Here is a 24,678-nt window from a genome sequence, read left to right as displayed (position 1 = left end):
TTTAAATAGTACAGCTGAAAATATCTCTTAGAAGCTCCTATTTCTTCCTACTGACTATAGAGGGAATTAAAACACCTATTTTGGTATTGTCCATCTGACATTAGGTGAGACGAAGCCCACTTTCGGTGCCCTCATTTTAGGTACTTCCTTTGGACTAACTCAACCAAGATGGCACATTAACTGCAAAGTGACACACAGAGTGGTAGGCTTCACTGCAGTGGCAGGGTGTGCTCTAACTATCACTTTTTGTCCTGTTCTGTCATGCAAGAACTTTTCAGGCAAAATAAAGTAGAACAGAAAGAAAAGGTCTATACTGTCTTTTGCATAGGAGGCTATTCCTTGGTCAGGAGTCCTGAGTTGGAAATCTCACCAACCTCTTTTCCTGTTGGATTCAATGTTGCTATGGTATTTTAATCATCTTGGGTGGTGTCTGGGATTGAGTGATTCAGTTGTGGTATTGCATTCATCCCACCACAGAAGTTCAGCAACTAGTATAAGTTAAGGCCATTACCTTGCTTGCAGGATAATGAGGTAGATGACAAATTATATAAAACAAGAATTGCGTTCCTGGGCAGAAACATATTTCTTTGTCTGATTTAGAAAAAATATGACAAAATAACTCTGCCCTCCCTCTACTTTTGCTTCTGTGCCTGATGTTTCACAGTGCTGAATTTAGTACCATGTTTCAGTACTGTAGCCCAAAGACCACCCACGTGATAAAGAAATCCTCTGAACCATTCGGCCCTGAGCCTGTCAGCGATAATTGGTGCAGGAAAAGGAAAGGAGTAAGTGTTCGTTGTACTTAGCACTTTTCTAAATCAGGCCTGAAAGGAGAAAAGCACTAGTGAAAGGGGAGAACATAGAAGGGAATGTTATTTTATTCATTAAAAATAAATGTCTGGAGTTTAAACATGTCGACAGGCTAAAGCTCTGTTCTGTGAGGCAGTGAGTGCCCTTGACTCCCTTTGAAGTTAGTGGTAGGTGAGGTAACTCAGCGCTCCATGGGACTGAGCCCTGAGGATCCTCTTGAAGGAAAGTCACAAAGAAGAAGGATGCCCATGGGTTTTGAGATGAACTCTACTTCTATCCCACTCTTTCTGTCTCCCAAATCTAGGTCTATCTAGATGTGGGTGCTTAATTCATTTGAGTGTATTACATGCATACTAGAAGACTTAATGTGCACTTCAGCATAGTGGCTTTCAGTTCCAATGAATAAAAGGAAATGGTTCATTTCTTGGAGATGTGCTCTTTTTATTCCCTTGGAGATCAAAGGAGGCAATGCTTGCACAATCCAAGGTGTTTGCTATAGACTCCAGTTTTGCCACACAATTCAGAATTTGCCATTCAACTACTAGAAATAAAAGGAAGGTGGAATTAGATCCCTGAGGGATCCCTGGTTATTTTTGAAAATATGAGGGAACTACAGGGATACTTCCCAAATTATACTTAGCAGCAGTTCTTACACACCATGGTAAGGAACTTCAGAGTTGCTTTATCAATTGCCTCAGCTTCTTAACATTACACTGTTTTATGTGAATAAGTTTCAAAATCTAGACCTCTCTCTGCATCCTGGTCCAGCGCTTCTCCACCCTCATTGTAATTTCTTTTCCTTATTTCAAACATCCATTGCTGCTCATCCTTTGAACTGCTGTAGAGTTTGGCTCTCTCTTCCATACATCCTCCCATTAAGTCATGGTGGAGTAAGACGACACACATAGTAAGAACAGATCAGGTTGCTTCACAGAGTCTGTGCAACCTCATTAGTGTACAAGTTTTGTTTTGTTTAAACCCCAAAGTGTATCAGTACTTGAGGGGAAAATGAAAAATCCTTACAGGACCAGGATCATCACCATATTTCCTATCTGAAGGTGAGACTCCACACCTGCTCTGCTGAGCAGTGCAGCCCAACGGCTGCTGTTTGTGGGGCTGTTGGATTTACAGTAGATGTCGCAGTTGTGCTTGGTCCTTTCAGAGGACTGGGTGTTGAATCCCTAAGTGCAAACAGCTGTGTATACCAATTCTGCATAGACAAATTACATATGTATGTGCATGGATAAACATGTAAACATATGTATTATACACATGCTGTGTATTTGTAGTTTTATACATAGTGCAGACAATGATCAGATCATATACAGTTAGGTCACATAAGTTGTTGTGTACTTATAGTGAATGTTTAATTTTTGCTTTTGTTTTCAAACAGCAGAATTAGTGACTGAGTGCCTTTGATTTCAGTATTGATGAACACAGAGAGAAATAATTTGTTTTTCTTATGTGAACTCATCACAAGCATCTAGAAGATCGGATAAAAGTACTTGAAGGATTCCCATGCTGCATGTGGAAAAGATTGTCTAGTGCTAATCTAAGGTTTGTATACATTTTATATTTAACCTCTTATCAAACAATCAGAAACCCCATAGTTCCTTTAGTATCAAAACTCAAGTCTCCTTTTAATGGAACTGATTTCTCCAGTTCCCACTGAAATCAAAAGAAATAGAGAGCACTCATATTACAGTGAGCCCTTTGATGGTGATATTGAGGAGAATGGCATAATGTTTTTCAGAGAGATTTCAAAGGTTAAATATGTGCGTTTCCACAGCTCACTACTGTATTTACTCTAAAAGTGACTGTTCTTGGAAGATTGATTTCTCTTCTGAGTAATATAATGTGGAGTTAAAAAAAAAAAAAAAAACCCAACGAAAAAAACAAAACAACCACCAAAAACCCTGCTGAATAAAGTCTAGACCAATAGTCATTGAAATCAGTAGCAAAAGTACTGCTGAGTTAAATAAAAACAGTTCAAAGTGCTGTGCAATCAGAATTCCTTACCATAAAATAGGCAACCTTTCCTTTGCCTCCTTTCCCACTTTTTCTGTGTTTTTCTATCAGCTGTGTGATCAAGCGATGGAGAGAAGGAAAGGCTGACCCTGATGCTAGTAGAAGACTTGGCTGGAGTGAGCTGGTTTGCAACATTTGTGAAAACAGTTTGAAAGTAGAATTTTGAATAAGTCATTAAGATTGAACACTAAAAGTAAATCTAGTTGATCATGCAAATCTAAGAAAGGTATTAAAAAAGAATGAAACCAAAAAATCTAGAGTCCAATGAAATTGACTGAAAAAGGAACAATATCTGAAACTGTATAAAAAGTATAATCCATGCCTGGAGGTTTTCAAGGTCATGTTAGATGGGGCTTTGAGAAACCTGGTCTAGTGGAAGGTGTCCCTGTTCTACAATTCTATGATAACATTTAAAATTGTTATTAAAACAAAAGACATTTTTGAGTAAAATACATCATTTTCACTTAAAAATTTAAGTTAAAGATCTGCACACATCAACTGAGAAATACTATCAGCATAATACCAGATAATCCATTCCGTAGTTATATGGTGTTTTCCTCAACCTAACCTTCAACCCAGTCTCCTTAATGAAAGCAAATTATGCGGGTATTGCACTGAGGGACAACTGCCCTGCTCAGTTAGTGAACAGCAATATGAAACGACAAGAAAATCCTGAAATGGAAAACATGGCGAAGGAGGGGAAGGTCTGGTTTTTTGTTTGTTTGTTTGTTTGTTTGTTTGTTTTTTTTCTGGGAGAAATGAAGCTCATTTTTCTCTACTGACAAATGGCAGGGGAAACAGAAGCAGTGTTTGTATATGTGTGTGCTTCTGTGGGCGAATACAGCTATTTTGGTATTCTGCTTGTGACCATTTCATCTCAAATATTCTTACAAGCTTAAAGCCTTGGTATATTAACACCTCAGTAATTAGCTTCCAAAGGAACAAAGAAAAGAATTAAGGAACAAATTATTAGTGATAGATAGATTCTCTGTTTTACCCTGATGAGAAATATAATAAACCTTTAATGCCAAATCTGCAGCTTTTTGTTTCATCATGGACTTGCTCTTGAGATCAACCAAAGTATAACTTGGATTTTATGTTGGATTTTTCATTTATTTTTTTTATTTAGAGAATTTTCTATCAGGGACAGCTCATCTTTCCAGGGTATGATTCTTAAAGATCACCTTTCTGGCACCTGCTCAGCTGTCTGTCACAGAGTAGGTCTGCTCCAAAATGCAGAGGGGAGGGATGGACTCATGCTCATGCAGGTACCCTGCCTGTCACACAAGACAAGCTCTGATGGCAGATGCAGCTGTGATGGCTAAGCATTCCTGACAGTCAAACGTGGTGCCACAAAATAATTGCACTGAGAATCACATTTTAAAATGTTGCAACAATTTTTTGAGGGAGTTTTGGCATGGTAAAGGCTGTAAAATATGTTCATGCAAAAGAATAATGTGTTTTAAGGAAGCTGATTCAACAAACTAATTCCTTTTAACACTGCAAAGTTTTGAATATATCTGAATGTAATTTTTGTCATGAATCCTCCTGTCCTGTTCCCAATAGACTGCCTGCCATACCTGTACCTTAATCTACAACAAACATTATAATTTCTATATCCACACTGTATATTATAAAGACAGAATATTTTGTGGTAAAGATAAGTCTAAATATCAGAAGCAAAGTCAAAACATCAGTTATTATGTCATGGAAAACAGCAGATTTCTTAATTTAATAAATGGGGATATAGTCATACAACTTTCATGCTAATAGAGGCACATGGCCAGAGATTGTACATCTAATGCTGAATGAGCTCCTAAGAGTTTGTTCTGTCAATCAAAGCACTATAATTATCTTTAATAATCTTAGCCCTTGTATGGAAATGTTAAAATTTTGAAATTGTCTGCTGGAATGTGATGCACATATCTTTTGATCATTGGATCCTTTTTACTCTGTCATTGTATCCAGGCTATATTTTTTCTCTGATTATCTTCCTTCCTTCCAGTCTAGAAGAATCATTTTTTGAAGACTTATGTAGCTATTTTTCAGCAGAGTACACATTTGACTGAGGAGAATTTTGCAAGTTTGCACAATGAGTCAGTAAAAAAAATAGTCTTAGGGAATTATTATACAATTATTTCTAAATCAAGATATACTTTTCCCATATTAATTGGCTATTTCCAGCCCAAAAGAATGTCTATAATTGCTCTGGCCAGCAGATGAAGAAATGAAAAAGGGAAGAATACTTTAGGTATCTTTCCTCCCTCTGAAGAAGCTTGGTTGGTTCTATCTGAAGCTTACTTAAGAAAAAAAAATACTGTAGGAAAATCTTGTATCTCATAATACAAGATGTGGTGTGATGTCAAGACTAAAGAAAGGCACTTAGAAAACCCAAACTAGCGAGAAATTCCTTTTTCTCCAGACAATCACTGGAGATTTTTATTAGGTAGTACTTTCTGCCAGCAAGGACATAAGTGCCAGGCAGATGATTATTACAGTACAACACAAAACCATTATGTGTTTTGCTCTTCAATAGTCACAGTTTGGATAACAATAAATAAAGTTTTGGTGGAAACCTTCTTATCATAATTCTGCCAGCTCAACTGTTCAGGCTCAGCTGCCTCCTTCAGGGGAGAAAGGAGCATAGAGCCTAGGAACAGCATGCAGGTACTCACAGAATCCTTGTAGATCTCCATTATACGCTTATGGGAGCCCTCCTCTTCACTTCCCTGTTGTTACTGACCAAAATGACCCAGAAGTTACTGAAGACCATAAGGTTTGTCCTCTCCAAACTAAATAGAGTGGGAACAATATGGATGCTGGGTCTTCAGAATCAACTCATTAGCTCTACAGTTCCACTAGATTGTGTTGCGCTAATAGTTAATGTAGACATTGCTTACCACTATGTGTATATATATATATGTTCACTGAATCTTCTATGCCTTTGGCTGCTGCCAAACAACTTCAATAAAGAGATAAGTATAAAGTGTAGTGAACAGACTATCAAGGGAAGAACTTGGGAACCATGCAACACAATAAAACAAATGACATTTTTGGAGTTAAGATTCTTTAAGGCCATTATCCTACTCTTAAGAGGTTCCTAGAAAAGCAGCTTGAAGGCTATCAGTCTTTCACTAAAAGAAACCATGAGAAAGAGGACAAGCGGTTCTGATTCTTATCAGGTATCAATTCTTTCACTTCACTGCTAGAGGAAGCTCATTTTACTTCAGTAATTGCTGTGCCAATGATGAGGGATAGGCATTAAGAGGGAGCTGGACACAACATGCTTTTGGCTGTTGAAATGGAACAGAAAACAGTACAGGATTGATGAAACCATACAGTAGAGGAGGGGGAAGGGGCCAATCTGCTGGAGAAGAATGATATATAATTTTACAAGGTGTGTTCACTCATGATCAACAGAAAATGGTTTTCTGGCAGAAGGTGCAACTTGGACAGTACCTGGGCTCTTAATGGATTTTAGTAACGTGGGTGCTTCAACTTGGACTTGAGGTTAAGTGTCAGAAGAGAAGAAAATATTCCTTTGCTATAAGGCATTTTTCATAAGACTAAACATTAGCAAATGAAGAAGAAAATTAACACAAAACCTCAGGGAGATTAGACAAGACATATATCAGATTCTCCAAGAAGACAATCGAACTATTTCCAGGAATACAGCAGGATCCAGGTCAAAACTAACTAAGCATGTACTAAACTAAGCATGCACTAAACTAAGCATGCAGTAAACATAGCCATGTACTAAACTAAACTTAGACTAAATGTGACCAAAAGTACTGAAGCAAATTTAGGGAATCCTTTTAACCCATAAAAGTTATAATAGCTTCATATTAACATGACAAGCAATATATCCAAACAAGCTTATTCTGTAAGAGATGTGTGAATAATAAATTACTCTATAATTTATTATTCATGAAGAACAGTAAATTATTCTAATCACATTTTCTGCATTATGAATATTCTAAAAAGTGGTGCTGCAGGCAAATGAATGTCCATGGAAAGTGTGATCATTCATTCCAATCTTTTTTTAATAAACTTTATTCAAATTAAGGGAAAAAAATAATAATTACAGGGAAGAAAGTGTCTAACAACTATCTTTGTGAAATGACCATTTACTGTAAAAGGACACCAGAAACCTCTTCAGATCAAAATCACATTTCCATCATTAAATCTTTAGACCAGATCCAGACATAGCAACACCTGTCTTTAGAAGGTTGGTTAAAATACTCTGAACTCCAGTACCAATTAATATATACTTTTGAGCTCTCCACTTTGCATAGTCATGAAGATAGTTTTATTTTGAATAAATGGATACAGCAGAGTCCAGTAAAATACAGTGAACCTGACAGCTTTATTTTTATTTAATGAATGGAAAGACAGACCAATGGCTTAGCTAAGTGAAGCTAAGTGAAGCTTCACCTTCTGGATGCTAACAAACTGGTTTTAATCTGAATTAATGCTTTGGGTATTTTATAAAACTTCAGTGTGTTGAAGAATTTGTGTCTCAGATTTTTGAAAACCATTCAAAAATTGCTTGACATGTTTATACTGGACAGATGTTTTAAAACCCACAGCTTGTATGGAATCTAACAATTGTTATTTTTCTTTTTCTTCCAGACTACAGAAAACAGATCCTGTGCTGAATGTCATTGCCTCCAGAGAAGAGAGAGGACCACTAGAAAGCTCCTTGAGGGCTTTAATATTGCCATTCTAAAATGCTGACAGGTGCTAAAATTGTGGGAATGGACTAGACAACCTCTAGACATCTTTTTTGTTCCTATCTTCTATAACTGTATGTTCCTGTAAAATTGTGAAGATTGGTAGTACAAAATATTAGGTTTAAATGGGGATTCCTAACAGCTTTCCAAGAAAGGTAACTTGCCATTTTTATTTTATGAGGTTTAGTGACATCCTGAGCTTATGCATTATTTTACAAGTACTTTTCTTTTTTATGCTTTTAGTTTTGTATCCTTATTATGTCCTTACAAATCTCTGAGTTCCAATTACAATAACATACCTTAAAGGACAGCTTCTTGATGTTATTTTTCTGTGAGAATAACAACAGTACTATCTGTACAGAGGAGAAATGCTTAGACTGCACTAAGCTCCATACTGTCTTGATTAAACTGCTACTATACCAGACCAGCTATTTTAAAAATAGCTGAGATGTGTAAGTTTGTGACTGAAGTATAGACCCAGTCTTTGAGCAGTCAATTAACATGGATTTCATTATAATCAAAACATGCTAAGCCTCAGCAAAAAATATAAAAGTATATCAAGACAGCATCTTATAAGTAGAATTTTCATGAAGGACACAAAAACATAAGGAGAATGATTTATGCCAACAACATATACATTTGGTTCTTCAATAAGATATTTAGCACATCCTGAAATGAGTGTCCAGTACAGGTAACATTCTCTAAGAAAGGTGCCTACATAATTATGTTGAGCTAGAGGGCTATTCTGTATGGGGCAAAGCTTAGGTGAGATGAATCCCTCTCATTATTTTATTGGTTATTGGAGATGGGAAGATCTCTCTTTCTTGCTGGGCAAATGAAATGTTGTGGGGAAGCCAGCAGGAAAATGACATAAAAGAGTGAAAAGTATAGCTACTGTGAGACATTATTTTCTTCAAAGAACTTGGGCCAATGTTGTTTAAGAAGGTAACCACTGCCTTTATTACTATTGATTTGCTTCTGTCATGTTTTTCTTACAGCTATTTCTCTGTCACATGTATGCAGAGAAAAGAGTAAGACTCAGGGTCAGGCCATGGCTTATTCAGCCTGTGGGGAAGTCTACTGATACCCTTTTGGCATAACATGCCACAGCCAACTGTATTTAGCAGAGGAGGCTCCGCAGAGACATATTTCCTCACTCTGGTGATCAGGGAGTCCAGAGACCCAAAGTCTCTTTCCACCTTTAACATGCTCTCTGACGTGAAGTATGGCAGGGGGGATGCAGTGGTTTGGGTGCACACTGAGGCTTGTTTTTCTCTTTGGAGAAGCTGGGAGATGGAGAGACTAAGTCACACTAAGTCACAATTTCCATGTCAGGTTGATATTGAGGCAGCTCCGTACACTGCTCCGTACACTGGGCTAGGCTGAAAGCAGCGGCAATGAATGCCCTCCAGTATTTAGTTTGTCATTTCGCCCACCCTTCCTTTCTTATTAAGAGGGCGATTAATTTCCCATTTCAGTGAAAGACCCATGCAGACCGCGTGGAAGCTGGATCATGCTGCAACACAGTTAATGTTACAGGATAGCACAGTGTTGCCAGCAGAACTAATCCCAGCAGTGGCATATCAAATCACCCCATTTCCATTTAGCTTTCGTCAGTATCATACACGGGCAGATATGGATTTGGTCTGTGGAATGGCATTTGCCTTTGAAGTCCTTTTTTTTATTTTTTTTTTTGTTATTTTATTTTTATTTTATTCCTCTACATCATTCATTCAGCACTAATAGGAAATTTCTTTTCAGGAATGAATTCCATTCAGTTGCTGAGCATGTATCAGCTACACTGCTGATCAGCAGTGTGATAGGGAAATTTTAGTTTTTTTCTTCTGCATAAACCTCATCTCTTTTTCTCTGCTTTGCGTGGCTGTTCATTTTTGACATGTAGCAACTTAGTTGCTGCAATTGTTCCAGAGACTGCTTTGATATTTGCTCTTTTGTTGTGTTAATAGAAGCACTAGTCTCTCTTACTTTGACCTTGCATTATTTTGTCAAGGCTTTCAAACTCCACATTCTTCTGTATAGGCAGTTCTAATTTTCGTAAAGCTTTAATTATAGATTAGCCCTTCCTACAGCACTGAAAATGGACGTGTTTAGGCTCTTTTATGACATCTGCCAGATAGAAGGCTAACATTATTCTTTTATTTTTTCTGGGCATGTAATTGGTCATTATTGGATTTAGTTTGTCCTTGTGTTTGAGTCATGCATCTTGGAACAAGGTCAGATATTTATTATTTTCCGCATGTTTTGTCCTGCTACTTCTGTGTTGATTTTGTGGTTAGGCACCACTAGATGTGGCCCAGTCCGAACCTGTAGCTTTTCTCTTGGTTTCCACAGCATAATAATCTATTTTGACATATAGTTCATTTTTCTTTCACTGAAGTGTTTTCTGCCAGCAATATAATTTCAGATGCTACTGAATATTCTGAATATGCTTTTACCCCTATATGAAAACTTAAAGCCTGGAATGGGAAACATTCAAACACTACTGTGAGCTTGGAAATGATATTTCAAAGGAGAACACGGACAGACTTGAGAATCTGAACATTTATGCAGTATCATTTTTAGGGCGCCTTTCGCATCAAAGTCACTTTTAGCAATAATCACGTTACTGCCTCAGTCACCTAGCACTTCTGTGCTCTTAACCAAAATCTCTGACTGAATTTTGTGTTGTGTTTCAGGGATGCTTTATAGCTGTATCTTATATAGTAGGATCTTGGTCTTTTCCTTGAATGCTTTCTCTTTGAATGCCTTCCTACTCTTTCTAATACAATTTTGGATGGGGTGGGGAAGATTCCTTACAGTATAATTATTTTGTCTCAGTTTAAGGTTAAACATGGGAGACGAATTGAATTATATTACTGATGCAGGCTTTCCTCTTCTCAATTTTCTGTTAGCATTATGTATTAGGAGCAGATATTCTTATTGTTTATATAAGATTAAAATTATTTCTGAATTTTGCTAGATTACTGATCTTGTAACAAGTTGTTTCCAAATCTATATGTGTTGTACAAGAAGATAATTCTGTTAATGAGATTTGAATTTCCACTTTATTAATTTAATGTTCCTCTTTAGCTTTCATAGGAAATCTCACACCTGGAAGTCTGTGGGAAATAGTATTTTAAGAAAGGAAGAAAACATTTTCATATAAATGCTTGTATGCACAAATGTAGCTTCTTCAGTCAGATCTATTGTGTGTCAGGTTTCCTGCATCAACAAACACGTATGAAAGACTCCTTTCTGGGATTGTAAGATCTCCTTCAGGCCAAATCATGTAGCATATTTACAATTTAAAATGTAACTAGTTTGTCTGTTTGTTTGGTTGTTTTCTTAAATAAACCCACTCATTTTGTAAGAGATTAGTGGTAAACCACATTGGACTTTCCATTCATTTTTCTTTATTTGTGTTAGCATTTTTAATCTAAACACTCTTGTCTGCTTTTAAAAAACAGCAAACAAAAATCATGCTAAAAAGGAAACTAACAGATTACTTTATTAAAAAAAATATTTCTGCTGTAAACTGACATTCACTAACATTTGTAGAGGTCTTACTCAAATACAAAAAAAACCATGAAGGGCTTCTTTTGTTATGGAAACATTTATCACATTTGCCTTTCTTATGACTTATTAAATAGAATCATAGAATGTGTTGGGTTGGAAGGGACCTTTAAAGGTCATCTAGTCCAACCCCCCTGCAGTAAGCAGGGACATCTTCAACTAGATCGGGTTGCTCAGAGCCTCATCAAGCCTGGCCTTGAATGTCTCCAGGGATGGGGCCTCCACCACCTCTCTGGGCAACCTGGGCCAGTGTCTCACCACCCTCATTGTAAAGAACTTCCTCCTAATGTCTAATCTAAACCTACCCTGCTCTAGTTTAAAACCATTGCCCCTTGTCCTATCACTACATGTCCTTGCAAACAGGCATGTAGCCTGTTTGATAGATAGATGAAATTGAAACAAAATAAAAGTAAAAACTTTTTGCCACTAGACCTGAATTAGGGAACCCATATGAATGAAATGGCACAGCCATGTTTCTGTAGGTGTGAGTTATCTCTCAAGTTACACTGTGAGCTTCTTTGGATGCCTCAAATTATCCTCACTAAAATAAGTTTACTTTTGTAGCAAGGTCTAAAAAACAATGTGTGACATCAAGCTTGGTCTATAGCAGAGATTTTCCAATATGTCACTTAGTATGTTCTTTCCTATTACCACTTGCTGATATAGTCATATTGGTAAAAACACTTGAATAGATATGGTTGTATTAGCAAAATATTCTTCTTGTGTGGTTTTTTTTTTGTTTGGTTGGTTTTTTGGTTTTTTTTTGTTGGTTTTTTTTTTTTATTTTTCGAGAAATTGATGTTAGCTCAATCGACAGAAGAACTATGCTTCCAAGGTGAGGTACGTCTCTACCATAGTGGTTTGTTACTATGATTCTATTGACATGACTATAATTACAATTCCTAATTCCTTTTGATTGAACACAGGACGTCAGAAGAAAACAGATATGTGCTGTCTTCCTCTTCTGTTCAAAAGTCAAACTTCACCCCTGATATCCATAAATCAGTGGACTATCTCTCAACACAGCAATGAACTAGCATTTTGTCTCAATCTGTTTTAGGCCCAGTTAATGGCTGAAAAGAAAAACAGAAGAAACGCCAAATGTTAGTCTAACGTGGGTTAAAATCCTCAGAAATATTTTCCTTTTTTTATTCTGAGTGGGTGTATGGCTCAAGCTGCGTGTTGAATCTCAACCATTTTCTTGACATTACCCTGTAAGAATATAACTTTTGTGTCCTTTCAGCACTTAAAGAGGGCTTCTAAGAAAGACAGGGACAGACTCTTTAATAGGGCCTGTAGCAATAGGACAAGGAATAACAGTTTTAAGCTAAAAGAAGCTAGATTCAGACTAGATGTTAAGTAAGAAATTTTTTATGGTGAGGGTGGTGAAACTCTGGAACAGGTTGCCCAGGGACCTTGTAATTGCCCCATCCCTGGTCACCCTCAAGGCCAGGTTGGATGAGTCTTTGAGCAACCTGATCTATTTGAAGATGTCCCTGCTTATTGCAGGGGGTTGGACTAGATGACCTTCAAAGGTCCCTTCCAACCCAAACTATTCTATGATCCCTATTCTGTGATCACTTAGGAAATGATCAGACTCAGCTTTGATCTTTCTAAAGTTTCTAGGAAAGTAGAGCTAGTTTTATTTTGTTATCCTTTCTGAAGTCATATAAAAGATTTTTTTAAAGGTGTTTGTTTTTCCGCTGGCACCCTCATGAATATCATAAACGCTCATTACACTTTGAAAAATACATAAGGTTAACATGAATAAACAACTGTAAGGAATGTGTATCATTTTGAAGTAGATGAAAAAGCTTTTACTAAAACACAAATTAAATATTTTAATACAGCTTTATGATCCACGTTATCTAGAACAAATCTGAGTGCTATTAGTGTTGTGTTAGATACTTTCAGTTTAGAATGTAATTTTTTGTTTGCTCAGTTTTTCTTAAGCCTTAGGAGTTAAGCATACATTGCAATATTGTATACATCTTCTAGAGAATAGTATTTATTTATTTTTTTTTTGTATTTGCACCTCCTGGGAATAAAATGGTGAGTTTGAGCCATGTTAGTGGTAGACACTGCAGAAAAAAAAAGCATATTTAAAACATAATTTCTTTATGAATTTAACAGGTTATAAATGTTTGAAAGTTCTCTGAGGATATATTTATAAGATGTGTAAGCAATTAGTAGCATAAACAGCAATAATAAAGTGTCATGGGTAAGACAAGTGCCATTCATCCATAGACCATTTGGGTGCAATGAAATAAATATTATCTGCCATGAAATAGTTCTATTAAAGAGTTTCAAATGGGTTGGATTTGAATGCTCCAAGACTGGTTTATTGCATCATTGGGCACTGCCAGCAGTATGTGTGAGGAGTATACATTGCTCAAGAACTCTTTATGGTAATGAAGACATGTTCCTTCTTGTTTTCTTTAGCTTTATAGTTTTATGTTTCATCCGCATAACATCAAATATAAAACTGTGGGGAATTAAAGAGATAGCAATTAGAAGAGGATTCAGATTTTCTTCTCGTCAGTTCTTTAAAAGCATACATAGCACTTAATACGAGCTGTAAGACCTTTCCCCAAACATCTGCTGTTGTCAATAAGAGCCTTATCACTTTTAAAATTGAATTGATACCTTCATCCTTAGCTCATACAAGAGAAATAATATTTATGGTGTTGGAATACATTCAAATCAGACTTCACACCTTTGTCTCTCTTGGGGCACCTATGCATGGTCTGAAGCACAGTCTGCAGGACTGGCTGGCGTGACACAACAGTGTCCCAAATGGGAGCAGGTTACTGGCCACTGTCCACGTAGCTCCACTAGACTTTTTCTGCAAGAGACATTCTTTAAAATCACACCAGCAGAGAGAAGACATGGATCTTTTTTTCATCTCAGCTTGCTGTTTAAATCATGAAGGTGAGTTAAAACTGTAGCTTTGGACCTAAATGTCAGAGACAATTAAAACACTGATCTGTGTTTTAATTTACTTGTTTAAATGGAATACTAATGCCCTCACGGCATGGGTCAGACCATTAGGACCTGTGCCTGGCAAAACTAAGAAAAATCTGCCAAAGCGGCATAGTTGAAGTTTGCAGTGGGAAAACATTCAAAACATTTTTCATACTTCCCCCCACCCCCCCACCCCTCCTTTTTTTTTTTTATGGTTTGTGAAGCTCTCTAGCTTTCTCCTTGGTCAGAGGAGAATTTGAAGAAAAAAGAGCTCTTCACAGCCTCCTCGATAGGCTGTTGAAGCTTTTCAAATGTAGGAAAAAAATGTTGTGGGAAGGAAAACCCAGCAAAGCTTGGTGAGCTTAGCTGGAGCTTTAAAGAGATTATACCCAAAGTTCACAGGCAGACTTAGAAAAAGTTGAACTTGACTGTTATCTTGAAAAGCTTTCGAAGGCAGGGATCATCAACACCACCACAGCTCTCATCTCTGGCAAACAATTTCAAGCAGCTTTAAGTATCAGATAGTATAGCCTGGGGACTCAAGAAAGATTTTTCAGGGCTGCTGTTTCTTTACAGGCTTCTGATTTGGAAGCAAAGTTTACCGTTGCTACATCTAGAGAAAGAAAAATAGTAGTTAGATACTGAAGATGTGCAACATGGTCATTCTCTCAGTGTTGTCCTTATTATTTTCAGTGGCAGCAAGAGTAAATCTGAGATGATTAGATTTTATTTTTTTTTAGAGCCAACTAGCGCATTAGGTGGTCCCTGTGGTTGGAAATAGCACTATAGGAAACTTTCATCCCTCTGTCAGGGATGGTATATTGTCTGCTCAGAAGGCAGGCTTTATTGGCACTTCACGGTGGTTTGGTGACTACATGAAACAAACTCTTGGGTTCGTTTCAGCTTGTTAAAGCGAAAAAAACCAGCACCACCATAGCACCTTTGTTGACAGCCTGATATACATGGCAAGGGCTGATTGAATACAGTTCTTGAAGTGATCTCTTAACATTGTTTTAGTATTTATTTTGTGGGTACAAGTGACTGGACAATGTTCCCTTCCAGGAACTGGCAGACAGAAAGTGTTAATATTACTTGCTAAACAAGCTTTTTATGAAGTCCCCTGTATTTTGGAAAATGAGACATAAAGTTCATGGTCTTGATTCACAGAAAGAATGTATAATGTATAAAATAATTATCCCTGCCTACTGCAATCATATGTGCTGCCACAAGCTGCCAGACCAGCAATGTGGGGGACCACAGGTGTCATCGATGGCAAACCGCTATGTAGATTTATATAAAATTAATTTTTTCCAGACTAGCAGTCTATTGCTAATATTAAATAGGTATTTTAAATCAGTTAAGCAAGTGATTGGTCAGGAGTGTTGATCTACTTGAGGGTAGAAAGGCTGTACAGAGGGATATGGACAGGCTGGATAGATGGGCCGATGCCAACGGTATGAGGTTCAACAAGGCCAAGTGCCGGGTCCTGCATTTGGGTCAAAACATCCCCATGCAGTGCTACAGGCTTGAGGAAGAATGCCTTGAAAGCTGCCTGGTGGAAAAAGACCTGTGGGTGTTGGTCAACAGCCTACTGAATATGAACCAGCAGTATGGCCAGGTGGCCAAGAAGGCCAATCGCATCCTGGCTTTTACCAGAAATAGTGTGGCCAGCAGGCCTAGGGAAGTGATCATCCCCTCATACTCAGCATTGGTGAGGTCACACCTCGAGTACTCTGTCCAGTTTTGGGCCCCTCACTACAAGTAAGACATTGAGGTGCTGGAGTGCATCCAAAGAAGGGCAATGAAGTTGGTAGAGGGGTCTGGAGCACAAGTCTTATGAGGAGTGGCTGAGGGAGCTGGGGTTGTTTAGCCTAGAGAAAAGGAGGCTGAGGGGAGACCTTATCCCTCTCTACAACAACCTGAAAGGAGGTTCTATTGACGGAGGGGTCAATCTCTTTTCCCAAGTAACAGGCAATAGGACAAGAGGAAATGTCCTCAAGTTGTGCCAGGGGAGGTTTAGACTGGATATTTAGAAAAATTTCTTCATGGAAAGGGCTGTCAAGCATTGGAACAGGCTGCCCAGGCAAGTGGTGAAGTCACCATCCCTGGAGGTATTTAAAAGACGTGTAGATGTGGCTCTTAGGGACATGGCTTAGTGGTGGACTTGGTAGTGATTGGTTAACGGTTGCACTTGATGATCTTAAAGGTCTTCTCCAACATAAATGATTGTATGATTCTTTAAGTCGAAGGTCAGCAATGAAGATCAATTTGATAGTTTTATCTTATTTTGCCGTGTTGCCAGTAACAAAACCAGTGCTTCAAGTGAGACTTCCCAACCACATGAGAGTCATTTGGAAGCTCATTATCTTCAGTTTGATCAAATTCACTTGTAATTGATAGCCTCTTCTTAAGCATCTTGGAGAACAGGAACAAGATAGGAGTGACATGACAGCACTAAGGAACATCTGCAGAGTCAGGAAAATGACAGTTTTCTTGTCTTTAGTTTATTCTAATAAAAAAAATATTCTGTCTATAAAATTCAGGAATTTTAAGGAAAGAAAATAAAGTCACTATCTAATAAACCTATATGGTTTGTTTAAGGTATTCCACCCAACTGATCGTTTTCGGTGCTTCATGTGTGTTCCATTGTAGTGGTCAGAAGCTAGTCCTAGTAGCCATGCTGAGGAGTGGGTTTGGTAGTTGTATTCTCTGTAGATGTTAAGAAAGGGACATGTTCATTTTAGGAAATAGGGAAAGTTATATAAGCTTTAACAGCAAATATTCTTACAAATATTTCCTCTGCATCCTGGTGTGTGATGCTTGTCAGGATCTCACCTTCAGTACTCAGAGAAAAGACAGGTTGTTTAGACTCATGTTTTGCATTATTAACCTCTTTTAATCATTAGAATTTCAGCTCCGGCAAGTATGATACGTATATGCAATCTATTATAAGGAAGAATGTTGAAACAGTAAGTTTTCCGTGCTTATCTTAGCATTTATATAGTTTATTCATCATTAAAATCAATGCATAATCATAACTGGATATACGAGCAAGCTGTCAGGCACAGTGACAAATCCAAGGAGGCAAGTAATTTACCTGAGTCTGTACATTTGGCTAAGGAATAACAGGTTATGGTGGTAATCTTTCCAACTGATCATTTTCAGTTCATTTTTCAAGTGCAGATTTAAATAGAGAAAATGTCTTTGAAAATCCACTATAAGGACAAAATAGAAAAATATATAACTAATGAAATATCTTATCTTGGAGTGTTCAGAAGTTCATAGGTACATGATAATGTAGCTCCTTGCACTTGTAGTTTTCTTATCTGTATTATTGTATTTGAATGTCCATACTAACATGTGATTCAGAAGTCTTTTAGCTAACTGGAAATAAAACACATGAATCAGTAGTCTGTCCATGGCAATAAGAAGTCTGAGTTGCAGTATGTTAGATTTATAGAACAAACACAGATCCATTTCTTTCTCTTTATCCAAGGTTTGATCCGTATCCTACAGGAGTTAATCATGGCTTAATCCTGTTGCTATTGCACCTCTAGAAAGCTCTCAGACACTGACCCTTTAGTGAGAGTCTTTTCACAAGGTGACAGCAACAAGCTTCCAGATAAGAGCAGAAGCAGAATATGAATGATTGCAGTACTACAAAAGCAAGATTTCAGATGTTTCCCACTGATTTCGATGAGGAAGGAACTCTAGCGCCTGCTTTGCAGGTTCTTAGACAAGCAAATGTCTATAGAAAATTTACTTTGGGGGGAATATTCCCTTGAATTCCATGTACATAAATCTCAGACACTGGAAGTGAAGTTTATTTTAATTCTTGTTGGACATCAGCTTTCAGCTTGAAAGAATTTTGGCATAGCCAGAAAGGCACCAGAAGTGGGTCATATTGAATGGTGGGTGCCTTGCAGACTTTGTCACTTTGGTGTTATATAGCAAGCCACACACAGCACAAAGCTTATTACTTTAGATCATGGAAAGTTCAGTTAACAGGACTTCCGAATAGCTGTACCATACTTAGTTTGAATGACTTATTGTGGTGGATGGACACTGGCCATCAGTTAGGCACCCACACAGCTCCTTGCTTGCTCCCTCTCCTCTCAGAGGTACTAGGGAAAGAATAGGAAGAGCAAAAGCAATCAGACTCATGGGTAAAGATAAAAATAGTTTAATAAGTGAAGGAAAGAGAAGAAAACAAAACTAAAACCAAACACAACACAAAAAAAAGCAAGTGATGCAAACACAGGTACTCACTACCTCCCACAAGCAGACTGATGCTCATCCAGCCTTCAAGCAAATACTACCTTGCAAAAGAACCTTCTCCCCCCTTCCCCCTCCTTCCATTTCCCATTTTTTATCACTGAGAATTATATTATTTTGTGGGGCATATCCCTTTGGCCAGTTCAACTCAGCTGTGCTAGTTGTGTCTCCTCCCAACTTCTTGCCCTCTCGATGGTGCTGCAGATTGGGAAAAAGCAGAGATGCTGTGCAAGCACTGTTCTGCTGTAGCCAACACATTGGTGTATTACCAACACTGCTTCTTTCTCGCTAATGTCTGAGAAACCAAGTGGCCAAATGCTAAATACACCTCAACATTTCCATATTTGATTGTGTTTTGTTTTTAAATAAGAGTTTAAATGGAGTTTACTAGACACCAAAGTGCTTATTTCAAGCTAGTTTAGCCAGTCACAGGAAATGCTGAAGGCGGAGATATTACTAGGCCAATTTGTCACATATTCTTTACTCCTGCCATAAGCTGTGCAATTATTGAAAACACCTATTTAGAGCTCCTACATCAACTCTAAGCCTTTGAATTCAGCCATCATAGAACTATATGTGTATTATAATTTTATGTGCATAGTGGGGAAAGAGGGTGAATTAATGTTTCTGAATGATGTTAGGAAATTGATAACCGTACTTGTTCTGTTGGCTAAGGGGAACATCTGGAAGAGACGGAAACTAATGAAGTTTATGCATAAAGATTACTTAATGAGTCAGTGCTTCAAGGCACACTATCTCCTCATGGGTATTGAATGTCCTCTTCTCTAATTTAATGAGGTTTTCAAAAGCATGGTGAAAGCAATATAGAAGCACTTGCCTTGGTTCCCTGGAGAGAGGGGAAGGGTCTTAATGCTTATGACATAAAGAAGATGTTCAGCATGATTATGAAATGAATTGTGCCCAATGACACATTGAGTGGTAAAAAACACAGTGATGTAGTTCTTCAGAAAGTCACTTTCCTCCGATATCTGAATAGCTGAATTTTCTCGCTCTTCCGTGTATTGTGGCTCAGGGTAGTAATAGTAAAGAGTTCTCCTTAGCTTTCATAATATTCCTAGAAGTCTGTTGTAGCCAGCAGTGAATGCCTTTATATTATGTAAAGATGTTTATATTTAGCTGGCTTTATTACTTATTTCTTTCCTCCAGGATATATTTTTATGGTTAAACATGTACATGGACAACCCATGAAGCAATTTTAAAAGAAAAGTCAAATGCATTTACAAATGCACGTCCATTAGAAGATCTGTGTGTATCACTGGAGAATCACATCTTGGTGTTGGATTGTATATAAAGATAAACGGATAGTATTAGCTCGTAGTCTTTTTAGGAGTGGTGCTGAGCTTCATTACATTCAGAAGAGTGAAGAGAAAATTATGCCTTAGCAGCCTCAGTCTTCCCTAAAGATTTTATTGCATGCAGAAAATGCACTTTTAGTATAAGATTACACACTTTTCACCAAAACTCAAACATTTCCAACTCAAGGTGTTTGTGAGACACAGGGTGACTCACTGTGGAATTTCCTTCATCCCTTAATTATAGAAGGAGCCCAGATAGTGTCGTTGCTTAGACATTTCTTTCTTCCAGATGCATGAAGCTGGCAAAAACAAATCCATTCTCTAGCATCTTCTAGTATAGTTTGAATGAGATCTTTCTTATACTATCTTCATCTTTTTGCTCTCCAGATGGCAGATCCTGTAGGAAGGCATTGTTCTTGAATAGAGACATGCCGAGAGAGTAGGAGCTTCTTATGTGCTTTTATAAAATTGCCTTGAATTTGCAAGCTGTATGCACTGAAAAGCTACCTGTTTTTTCCCCTCTGTATTTTTTTTTTATAAGCAATTAAACTTTTCAAATTATTTTTTTAAAGAAGTCCTAGTAAGATTAGACAAATCGGGTCAGAAGGCAAATTTAGATTATATCAGAGCCAAAGTGGAACATAAAGATGTATCATTTGGCAGAGTGAGACACCCTGGGGGCTGAGCACCGGTTAGCGATATAGATGATTAAGGTTCTGCTTGATGCTGTACTGGCCTAGAGTGACTAAATAAGGGTTTGAAACTGATCCTCTGTTAGCTTAGCTAAGTTTCCCAGCCAACCAGCTGTGTGCAGATGCACACTTGTTTTTCTGCATCTAGAAAGAAAATCAGTTCTCTGAGAACAAACTTGCTGACATATCCATTTTTTACCTCAAAACTCTTAAATGAGTGCATTTCGAAAACAAATGCTGATTCTGCAACAGAACCATCATCTTAAGGATGGTCCTTTAGAAAGGTCATCTCAGAGCCTGCCTGTGTTTTCACATTACTGACTAAGGAGTATGAGGAGGCTATTCCTTGAATAACTGGAGATCCTGGGAAATTTCATAGTTAAATTTCCTCTTCTAAATCAGATAATAATGTTTTAAAATGCTGGGATTTCTTGTGGAACAGCAATTCTGTAAATGAGCGGGCTGCTAGAAATGCTGTGTTAAGAGGATTTTGCAAGACTGGGTGCAGAAATACACAGCAGCTGGTCCAGGATGTCAGAAAGGAAGGATGTTCTCACTACACAGATTCTTGAATCTTGCAGTAACTGCAGTAAAAATGACATGTATCGAAGACGTTTGTGAAAGAAGGAAATGGAATATATTGCATGATTCCCTTTGGAAGTAATAAGCAATTTCAGGGTAAGGTTAAGCATCAACTGTTCCATTTAACAGCCGCAGTGATAGATTCAAACAAAAAGAAAACCTTAAACATACCAATGATCTATAAAATATATTTTTAACTATTAAATGAAACATTTTTTGCCAGAAATTTTTTCTGTTCATAACCCCTATTTAAAATTTCTTCAGAAAACAGGACTTAAAGGATTCAAAGGTCTCCTAAGATCTGCACATTCTTACTTTTGCAGCACTTAGTGGCTTTTTTTCCCTGTGCAGTACATCTTGAGACTTACTGGATTTATTCTCTTTCCTCCCCTATCAAGTGACCTCTTCTCAGCTGTTTCATCCTGTATAAGCACATTTTTTCCGTGCTAGATTTCTCTTCTGCTTCTCTCTCAGAAACATTCCGTAGCCTATAGATGTATCATTGTTTGGTATATTATGTACCTAAACTGTTTCATCTATGCACTGGGTTGTAAAGTCCTTGCTATAGAGACAACTTTTACTCACACGCAGCATCACTTGAGTGCAGTCAGCATGCAGCTGATGCATAAAAAATGCAACTAGGTCTTTAAAAATTACTACTAATTTTTCAACATTCAAACACAAAATTAAGACTTCAGAAACAGAGGATGCTGAGCATCACCGTTAAAATATATCAGCCTGAAAATTACTGGTGCTAATGTTGATGACAACAATAACTTGCTGGAGTTCTGACCATTGCTGTGCTTATTCTGCACTAAGACAGGAGGGATTTTTGTTGTAAGGAAATGAATCTCCGAGGACTTGGATTTGCTAAAAGCTCAGAACCAAATCTCAGATCTCAGCAGAGCCCAGAGCTTAAACAACCTCTTTTATCCCCACTGGTGAGCCAAATATCATTTCAGTATATTAGGTTTACGTTTCTTGTCTAAAACCAGGATTGATACCTATGTTCTCAGGCTTCTTACCTGTAGGCAGTTTATCTTACGTTGCAGTGGTTTTGCTCTAATCTAAAGTCCAAAGATTTAAAGAGGCAAAAGTGTTCACTTTTTATGCTGGGAGTGGGCTCTGCTGACTTTTGCTTTAAGAGTCTGTGAAGAATAAGTGAAAGCAAAAGAATATATTTTTGCAGCATGTATCAATCTTCTGGTAGTCTTTGATCTCTTTAAGGGTATTCATGGTCTAAATGACTACCACACTTTTACAGAAATAACTGAAACCTGGATTTGAAATAATTGACACCAAAGGGAAAACATATTAAAAGTAGTAATCTCTATCCACCACTTAATTTTTTTCCCAATGCTGACATTAAAGGTAAACTAATCCTTATTTTTTTCTTGAAAACTAGTGATTTATCCAAAGTAAAGATATCATATTAAGAAAGCAGACATATACACACTATTCACTAGGAAGACACCTAACAAAGATTTTTAAAAAAGGATTTGTCATTGAAAAAAAATTGCCTTAAGCATTTTTTCTAATCATTTGCTTAGAAGATTTTTCTTTCTTAGTTCAAAGTAATAAGTAAAAATGAAAAAAAACAACCCAAACCAAAAACCTGTAACACACATTGTGTTCAAGTAAGACTTCAGAAAGTTTGCAACTAACATGTATTTACCTTTTATAAATTTGCCTTTTGCAAAACTAGCTGAGACGTTGTGATAGCATCATTTCTCCTTTACTGACCTGAGATGGACTTTTGATTAATACAGCCAGTAGGAAAAAAAAATATGTTGAGGACCAGCCTATACTGGTTTGTGTGAGTAGATTTTATAACAGAATAGGGTATGCTGGGATTTATTCTTGCAAGCTCTGCCAAATTTCATGGGCCAGATCACATCCTCCGGTGTTAAAAAAAAAAAAAAAAAAAAAAAAGCAGTGTGATGCCTTAGGTTAATCAGAATAGTATGGCATAATTTCTGAACAAGTCAGGGACCATAAGGCATCTCACAGAATCACAAAATCAGAGAATGGTAGGGGTTGGAAGGGACCTTTGGAGATCACCTAGTCCCACCCCTCTGCCAAAACAGGCTCAGCTAGAGCAGGTTGCACAGGAACACATGCAGATAGGTTTTGAACATCTCCAGAGAAGGAGACACCATCCTCTTGACACCTGCCCTTTAGATATTTATAAGATCCCCTCTCAGTCTTCTCTTCTCCAGGCTAAACACACCCAGGTCTCTCACCCTTTCCTCATAAGAGAGGTGTTCCATTTCATTGATCAAGTTGGTAGCCCTCCGCTGGACTTTCTTGAGCAATTCCCTGTCCTTCTTGAACTGGGCAGCCCAGAACTGGACACAGTACTCCAGATGTGGCCTCACCAGGGCAGAGTAGAGGGGGAGGATGACCTCCCTCGACCTGCTGGCCACAGTCTTTTTAATGCACTCAGGAGACCACTGGCCTTCTTGGCCACAAGGCCACATCGCTGGCTCGTGGTCATCCTGTTGTCCACCAGGAACACACTTTTCTGCTTTCCAGAGCTCCTGTGGATGAATGGGACTGACAGAGGCACCCACATTGGGACTGAAGTTTGCCTGGCTGCTCCATCAACTCTGATGGTGGAACTTCTCCCTCATGAGCTCATCCTTTTCATAATAAGATCATAAAAACACTGCCTAGAAAGGAATGACATGACAAAGCATTGAGATACATCAATGGTGTGTCAGAATTCCTTTCAAAATGAATACTGATATCATCAGTGCTCATCTCCAAAGAGAATTTCTTCATAGGTATGTCAGAGGGTACTGAGGTGCTGGGCAAATTATTTTTAGCTTTTCCCCTTTTTGTGCTCATCCATACTTACTTGAAATCATGATCATTTAGGTGGCAGAGAGCTGCCGTGTAAGAGCAGAAATTCAAAGCCTTTTACCTAAAACTAATGACAAAGAATTGAAAATGGGATAGAATGTAATTAAATCACATCCAATTTAGAAAGTAATATGCATGCCTTTATTCACAGCTAATGCCTAAATTTCACTTCTGTAAAAGAAAAGTAGTAGCCCCTAATATTAGCATTTGACATAGTAGCTTGTAATTCAGTTGGGATCTTGCTTCCATTTTTATAGGATATTCTTTATCCTCATTATGCCTTGGTCACTGCAGCCGAGAGCAAGAACAGCCTGTTAAAGATGCCACAAAATAAGCGGTTGGCCCAGTCCTCTTGGGAAGGTGTTCTGGGTTAAGCCAGGTTTATCTGATCAGCCATTGTATTTTTTTATAATTCATGTACACCTCATTCACTGATGTAAAAAAAGAAATAATTGTAATTAAAACGAGTATCAGAGACAAAAATGAATAATCAGGTAACAGTTGTTGGAAGGCGGGGCACCAGAAACCATTGCCTTCTGACTGCCATCCCATATTACAAAGCATTTGAGGTTCAGAAACGTCCACAGATTCACACATCAAGCCTTTTTTTCACTGATGCAAACAAAGTTAAATCTCTCTTAGTAGTCAGAGATGTGCTATTGGGCTCATTGTCACTGTACTGGGATGCTAACAACAAAGAAGAAAAGGGAATAAAGTTCATGGCAAGTTTGAGACATTTCCAAAGAAAAAAGTGATTATAACTTCTCCTTTTTCAAGGGGTCAGTTGTTCATTGAGGCAGCCTCTGAGGGTGACATTACATTATTACACCAATTTGTCAC

This window comes from Chroicocephalus ridibundus, chromosome 3, assembly GCF_963924245.1.
Source record: "Chroicocephalus ridibundus chromosome 3, bChrRid1.1, whole genome shotgun sequence".
Taxonomy (NCBI): Eukaryota; Metazoa; Chordata; class Aves; order Charadriiformes; family Laridae; genus Chroicocephalus; species Chroicocephalus ridibundus.
The sequence above is the reverse complement of the archived record's forward strand: the minus strand, read 5'-3'. Positions refer to the sequence as shown.